A 7,990-nucleotide genomic window follows, 5' to 3' on the forward strand; every position below is an offset into this window, starting at 1 on the left:
TATTAGTACATGTTTATCACTGATGTAGGTAAATAAGGAAGCAATTCCTGGCTCAAGAATATTCATCACAGATATAGGGATCAAACACTATAGCACTAAAGTTAAAAGAATTTTCCAACATCTTCCCCCACTGCTGCATAGACTCCTTTAAAAAAAAGGGACTTACAATCTGATTATTAAAATTATTAGAGAAATGCTTCTGCCCAAATTAATATGCGAATGAGACCATTTGCAAATGGCAATAGTATGGCTTTTATTTAACAGTAAATGCAAGGAGAGAGAGAGAGAGAAAGAAAAAAAGAAAAAGGGGAGTGGGGGAGAGAAAGAGAGTGACAGAGAAACAGAAGAAAAGAAAATATCCCCACTCCGTGGATCCCCATGGCGTCCTGTTGATCCTGTTCTTCTGGTCTTCTTGGCGGTGAGAGTCCTGCAAAACACAGAGTCCAATGGATTAATATATGTTCAGGCCAGGTGGGAGTGCCCAGGTACCTCCCCTTGCAGAAGGGCAAGTTTGACACACTCTCTTGCAACAGACTCTGGATCTGTTGCATCACTTTGCATCACGTGCAGTCATCTGGTGGAAGGCGTGAGGAATCAGTCTCAGGGTGGTTTTGGGGGTCTTTGATGGTTTGTGATGCCTCTTCAGCTGCCTCCCACGTGAATGTCCCATGGATGTGGCCTTCCTGGGTTGGGGGGGTTTACACCTGAGCCAGTTTGTGTAAGGGAGGATGGGTGTTCACTGCCTCTGACCAGAGGTTATGCCACACATCCAAAACTCTCCTCCTCCCCCTTGGTTGGGGGACAGTCTGTGGAAACCTGGCCTCAGCAGATGAGCCTGTGGGCTGTGGCCTTCCCCACCCTGAACCCAGCCAGAGCTGCTGGGTTTGGCTTTCCTTGTGGATATATTCCTCTCCCTCAGCCCTGTTTACTTCTCCCTAGACCTGAGATAATTGGCCTCTAGTGTCAGCTTAATCTTATCTCAAGATCCTTTAGGTGGATTAACTCACAGTCCAAAGTTCCAGTCAGGAGGCATATTCAGGAAAGGGTGGGCTTAAGTGGTCACAGCTTCTTTATACAGTTTTGCCATAATGGGCAAAAAGTCCATCATAACCATGTTTAAGCCATTAAGCATAACATTTCAGTTTCTCACACTTGTTTGGTAATGCTCTCCTGACAAGCATCAAACTCCTGACATCTGTTACTGAATCCTTTTTAGCATTGTGGTGCTCCAAAAGGACACCTGCTGTCATGGATCAGACAGAAATCTGGGAGGCAGGAGTTTCTCACACCTAATTTTGTCATTTATTTATATTTCCCTTATGTTCATCTGTGAGTATGTCAATTTACCACAAATTAAAGAGCTGTGGCCTTGAAAACACGTTAATATTGTAAAAGGGATCTGCTCTTAAAAGCAAATCAGAAAGAGCTAAAGGCATCTCCTTCAGTGAGACTACCACTCACCAGGTCACAAGGGCACTACTTGAATTACTGTACTAGTTTGAAAACAAACCAGTGGGAGGCACCAAGTCAGAATAACAATTTAATGGGGAAATTAAAGAAAAGGAATAAAAAGTAAAAGAAAACACTGTCAAACTGACAGAGTCAAGGTACAACCTGACACCCTGTTAGTCAGGGTGGTGGTAGCAGTCTGGTAGAATGGTGGCTGCAGTCCTCTGAAGCAGTGATCCTGTAGTAAAGGGGTCTGCTCTTCCTCAGAAAGTCCAATGGTGGCTGTGTAGCTCCTGTCCTCTGGAAATCCAGTGGAAAGGGTTGTCTCTGGTGTTCAGTCTCAGATTATATCCACGATGGGATGCTTGGTTCCTCCCTCTGGGTGGAGCATCTCACAATGGGGTAATGAGTCATGAGGCCAAGTGTTGATGAGGCTCATTAACAGAAGATAGTCCAGAGGGAGTTATCTCTGAGTCATGCAGCAGGACAATGATGGGCCATTAACAGAAAGATAGTCTGGGGGGAGGAGGCAAGGAAAACACTGCCCCACCTGATTTCAACAGCTCATGAGGATGGTAATAGAATACACTGCAACCCAGGACAATTACTCAAACTGCTCTAAAAGTTGTAAGTACCACCTACAGTACATTGCTATTAGCCTAAAAACACACTGTAATAAATGGTGAAACAAATACTGTTTCTTAATTTATGAGGATTAGGGGAGCATTTTGTTTTCACTCACGAGAATAATATCATATTAACTCAGAAGATTATAGCTAAACAGAAGATATATTTAGAAATAATGTATGTAATTTCTGTATTGTGTATTTCAAATCCACAGAGAAAAACTACCAAATGAGGCACTGAGTACCAACAATGAAACACAGTACAATTAGACAGCTCAGAGATTACCTCAAATGGGCTTGATAAACTGAATTACTCGCTTTTAAGATTATACCAAAGGTACAAGAGGAGAAGTATAAATATCACAAGACGATCACTTATACAGTTAAAATAGAGAACATCACAGCAACAGCAATGGTCTAAACCTCACAGGAGACTGAAAAATGCAATGTGATGCTTCTACTTTCTGCAATAGCTTTATTATTACTATTTCATAGAAGAATCCTCCAGTGGAAGATATGTTACCCACTTGTGCATGCTAGCAGTCTAGCTCATTGCTCCTCTTCAGCAGCCTGGTTTATATGGACTAAAAATCACTGAGCTGATTTGTGATTGAGAAATTGCATTCTTCATACATTATGATGAAATAATTGAACACATAATTACAAGACTACCATACCTTACCATGAAAGTAAGACTGTGCTTTTGTGAGTTAGTGTCTTTCAAATCTGAATATTTTGGAAAGTAGCTGACCTCAGGAACTGTAGAAAAATGTTTCAGCTTTGGCTTTTGTCCTCCATATTTTGCTAAGTTGTTCTCCTTTATTTGTTGTTATTTTTATTCGGGGAGAAGCATATAAAAATAATGCATTATCCTATGCACCAGTGATTCATGGTACACTGACAGTTTCAGCATCAGGTTCTCTAAGGCTTCATGTTTCATTCTATAAATAAACAAACTCAGTGATGCATCCTTGCCTTCAGGTCCTATGTAGACTTCTTAAATCCATCTGTATTTTAAAATGTTAAAATATATTGTATATATTTCCGCAAAACAAAACTGTGGGACCTTTGCAACAATATGCCCAGTGAATTTGTCAGTTTCTTCCTTTTCTCTCTATCTTCAAGGAAGATTTCCCTCTCTTAGATTAGGATTGTTACCAGCCAGAAAAGGTCAAAACCCTTTTTCCATGAAGCCATATATAAAATTCCTCTGAATTTTCATTCTATTTGAATGGGATTTACTCTTTTTTTTTTTCCTTTGTATGTTGGGTATAAAATTGGGGTACTTTTACTTTACAGTGTTAGTATCACTTTGGATTGTACAAGATGACATGGAAAACAGGTTTGTTATCACCTATCACCTGGCAGACTTAGTGGTCTGAATTGCTGAATTGATACTAAGATTTCCTGGCAGCAATTTACTATCAGTGCTTTCTCTTTAGAGTTAATGTGACTTCCACACAAAAAGAATAAACACAACTTACATCTATTAAAATGCATATGAAATCGAATCTAGCTAGGTAACACCACCACTCTTCTTCCCTTATAATGTATCTGATATAGTTTTGCTTAACACAATAAAAGCATACCCTGATCTGATTTATCCTGTAATTATGTAAATTTCCCATTATAAATTGTCTCTGTCAGCAAAAAAAAAAATGAAACAACTTCCCATGAATATAATCAAAATTAGCACTAACAGGTTTAAAATTCAAGAAAAGAAATACTGAAACCATGGATCTTTCCCTGAGTATTTTAACTAATAGCCAGTAAGAACTAATATTTGATTTATCTAAGTGAAGTACATGAAAACAGGCTTAAATCACAGGAAAGTTTTAAACAGAAAGGATGATAAAACACTGCAGTGAAAGCAGGAGGGTTAGGGATGAAAGACCTATTTAGCTGTGGTGTACAATGCACTATGAAGAGTTTGGATTTCTTCTGGTGATATATAGTTTTCCTACAGATTACCATATCTGCAAAATTCCAGTATGAATTTTCCATAGCATTCTTCTAAAGGAGGTATAGCATCTCTATGGCTACTGTTTAGCTCAAATTTCACACTGATGTAATTCCATATGGGCATTATGGGATAGAAGAGAAGGAGAGCAACTATAAGTGAAAGGATGGAGCTAATTTAAAGAGAAAAACTTTAAGCTTGAATGTAATAAATAGGTAGAAGCAGTTTGAAACCAGATACAGACATGAGGAAAGAACAAATCATGTAAATGGCACAAGAAAAATGCACTGGTTTTAGTCCTACATCTGTAGTCTACTTTTAAGTGTTTAAGATAATAGTTTTCATTACGTCCACAAATGTGATTTAAACAATGAAGTATTAGTAATATAAAGCTCCCTACTGCCTTGATCTGCCATTAAATCTCTGCAAGAAAACAAAGTGACACAGGTTGGCAAATCTGTGATGTGAAAATTAATGAGTTTTCTCTATGATGATCAACAGTTGCCCTCCCTCTCCCCGTGGCTGATTTATGTTCTATTTAAACACTTTAGGTGTTTAGTCTATGCAAACTAAATGACATTTCTGTATACAGGGGAGTCTTACAACATTTGGTCAGTTGCTTTGGATATGTTTTATGTTAATATCACCTCCTTTCTTTCAAATTTTCTATTTTGCCATTCCTTCTGTTGCATCCCATATTAACACATTATATTTTAATAATTCTGTAGACACTGAAATCATCTTAGTCTTTGCTGACCTTGCTATTTCAATCTGTAAATCCAGATTATTCATTTGCTTCAATACTAAAAAGTAGGAAATAAACATTAGTCCTAGTTCCTAAATGATTAATGTTTGGTGCACTTCAGCAGCCAACAAAATGAGACAGTCTGGTGATAATTCAATATTCTCTTGATTAGGTGTGACTGAAGTAGACAGATAAACTCAAGTTGAAAATGCACAGTAAATTCAATGTAATTCAATAAATTCTGTATGGGCAAATATATTTTACTATATTTACTATTTTACTGCTGGACAAATCAGCTTCAATTAGTTGTTTAAACAGAAAAGATAGGCTTCTGGAAATAAAATCTTTTATTCAAAGATGTAGCTATCATTAGGAGGAATTTCTTAGATCCAAGATTTGAAAAGAAAAAAAAAGATAAAGCATTCAACTACATCCTGAAGCTAACCAGGTAAATGTTTAGGCAAAGCATATTAGTAAATATAGTTACATGTTTCTTTTTTCATCTTTCTCTCTCACAAACAGATAAACTCTTATATCAGTGTAATAATTTTTCCAAAGAAGAGTTCAATTAAACAGACTTACAACAAAACTTCTTTACACCTAATCCAAAGGAAGTCTACTGTCATTAAGGAGACAAAGTCCAAGTCCCTGCTTCGAGTGAGCTCTAATGATCAGGAGAAGCAGAAGGATGTGATCAGGCCACCACAGGTGAAATCCAAATCCCCAGATGAGAAGTGTCTGTGTGTCTATGTGTGCACATATATAAGTATGTGAATTTGTTTCCTTTTTAAATGAGCAATGTTCATAAGGGTTGGCTTTTTTTCCAAGAAAGCAATGAAAGTTGGATACCTCTGCGCTCATATTTGGCACAGAATTCACTTTGTAATATTTCCATTGTTTATTGTGTTCTTAACTAACCAAACTAGTATTTTATCAATTTCTAGTTATATCCAACTTGCCTTCCCCATATTGCTTCAATAAATGGTATGAGAGACAGAATTAAGGTTCTATTAAATATACAGGAATTAAAAAAGGAAAAGCTAAGAAAATAACTTTACTTCTTTCATGTTTCTTGCAGCTTTATTAAAATGCTTAGTTATCCAGACAGGAATTCAGTTTCTGAATCCCAAAGCATTAAAATTTTATCATTAACATTTCTGACAGATCAAAAATATAAATATCACCTGTGTTTTACTTATCCTCTATAATCTCCAACTTTTATTATAATGAGCAATATTTTATGATGATAGAATGCAATAGTAATATGATTTCAATTACTAGCAGAATAATAAGAAAACCCAACTCTGTTCAATGTGAGAATTTTAAATTGTGTAAAAGTAATTTTGACTAGGACTGTAGATAGATCATACCGCTTCAAGACAAAGTTTCAATGAAATCTTCAGAAATAATGTATAATTACTACAAGTACTGCATATCAAGTGTTTTGCAGTAGGATTGTACTGTGAGACAGGAAAAGAAAATTCTCCAAAGGAAAAAAACCTGAATCTAGGTAAATTAAGACCTGAAATTAGGTGAAATGTATGTAACAGCGCTGACAGTTAATCATCTGAACAATTTATGAGAGATCTAGAAAGTATGGGCTGCATTCTTTCTACCTCTTCCCCTGGGTGCACTCCCTCCACATCCCCAATTTGCTGGAATTAATGAAAAGCATGAATTTAAACTGCTCAAAAATCTGGCTAGAATTTCTCTCAATACAAAATCTCCCATAGGCTTGAAATATATTAAACTGTCAACTAGAAATTTGATTATAATACAAATGTTTTCAACTGATTGGAAGATTGAGAAATTATGAAAAAGAATCTGAACAAATAAAATATTTTATTTTATAACATATTAATTTTGCAGAATAAAAAAAAAACAAAATGCAAAAATTCCAATGGCATTTGGGTAACTAAACCTGGATATCTGCCATGTAGATGCTTGCAGCTGAATGAATTTCCTTGTGGTCAGTGAAATCAAGTAGACTTGTACACAATTAACTTCATCCTTCTTAAAATAAATTTCTAAATTAGGCGTGATAGGCTGGATTCTTACACTGTTTCTTCCTTTGTGTTGATGATAAAAGAGCTCTAGATATCTGACTGATCTAGACACCTGCGCAGAAGATCTCTTTGGCATCACTTTGCATATTTTAAACACATGAAAGCAGTTCAGTACTGTTCAATGTTTTCCTTTTTTTTTATATGGTGTATTTCAGAACATCTTAAATTACTGTCTTGTTGAATAAGTCTTCTTTGAGTATGTTAGGTAGTGAGAAGCATAATACATTGCAATGCTGTCACGTTTGCTACAGTGCTGATTTTTTTGTTTTCTCTTGTCCCAGTAGACTGCTACAGAAATTCCAGTTTCTCACAATAATTATACAAGATGCAAGGATGTCTGACAAGTTTTGGAATTCTATTAATATATCTAATATATCTGTTGATTTATTTATTCTCCATTTAATAGTACTGTCTTGAGTCTTGTAAGGTACGATTCTTTTTTCTTTTTTCCAGACCTCAAATATGATATGTATCTATTTTCTCTGTTATCCAGATATGAGGTACCATATTCCATGTAATAGCACAAAGCTAGGACATATATGCATACCAATATACATAGCCTTCAGAAGAAGCAAGTGTACATTTGTGTCAGAAGCTTTATGAGTCCAATACTAAAGCCATTTTTATAATGCCTGACTACGTACTGTGAAAGGGTCTCAGAGGTGGCCAATGCCTAGCTGAGGTATTTCATATCAACCCATTTAATAGTGTTATATGAAACAGAAAAACGAAGCCAACACCAAACCAAAGGGAAAAAAAAAAAAAAGAAAATGCACCAAAAAACAAACAAGAGAAAAATCAAACGATGGATTTCATACTTAGAATTTTCTGTTCTCCAGACCTTTACCACCAATAAGACTCAATACTCATCTGGAAATTTTGTAGTCACTATGTAGCAGGTTTTTTCCCGTAGACCATTTCATATCTATATAAATGATCTCTCTCCTGGTTTCTGCTGTATTCGTTTTCTAAAGGCAGCTATCTTTATTCTTAATATCTACAACAACACAAACAACAACACTTTAATTTGCATTTTGCCAGTTCAGCAATGCAAAGACACCATTGCTCAATAACTGAAGCTTTATGTGATAGAAACTTGGTATTAAGAAATGCTTTAAAAATGCTTAGGATGAACAATGCTGCC

General features: G+C 36.0%; 1 long non-coding RNA gene across 1 annotated transcript; it reads right to left on the minus strand.

Annotated features, from left to right (window-relative positions):
* Positions 1–228: 228 nt before the first annotated feature.
* On the minus strand, positions 229–1,657 carry LOC116442910. The gene is made up of 2 exons (XR_004239691.1): positions 1,615–1,657; positions 229–427 (listed from the first exon to the last, which is right to left on the minus strand). It is a non-coding gene; the product is annotated as an uncharacterized LOC116442910 (long non-coding RNA).
* Between the last annotated feature and the right edge of the window lie 6,333 nt (positions 1,658–7,990).

The sequence above is a fragment of the Corvus moneduloides genome, chromosome 4 (assembly GCF_009650955.1).
Source record: "Corvus moneduloides isolate bCorMon1 chromosome 4, bCorMon1.pri, whole genome shotgun sequence".
Taxonomy (NCBI): Eukaryota; Metazoa; Chordata; class Aves; order Passeriformes; family Corvidae; genus Corvus; species Corvus moneduloides.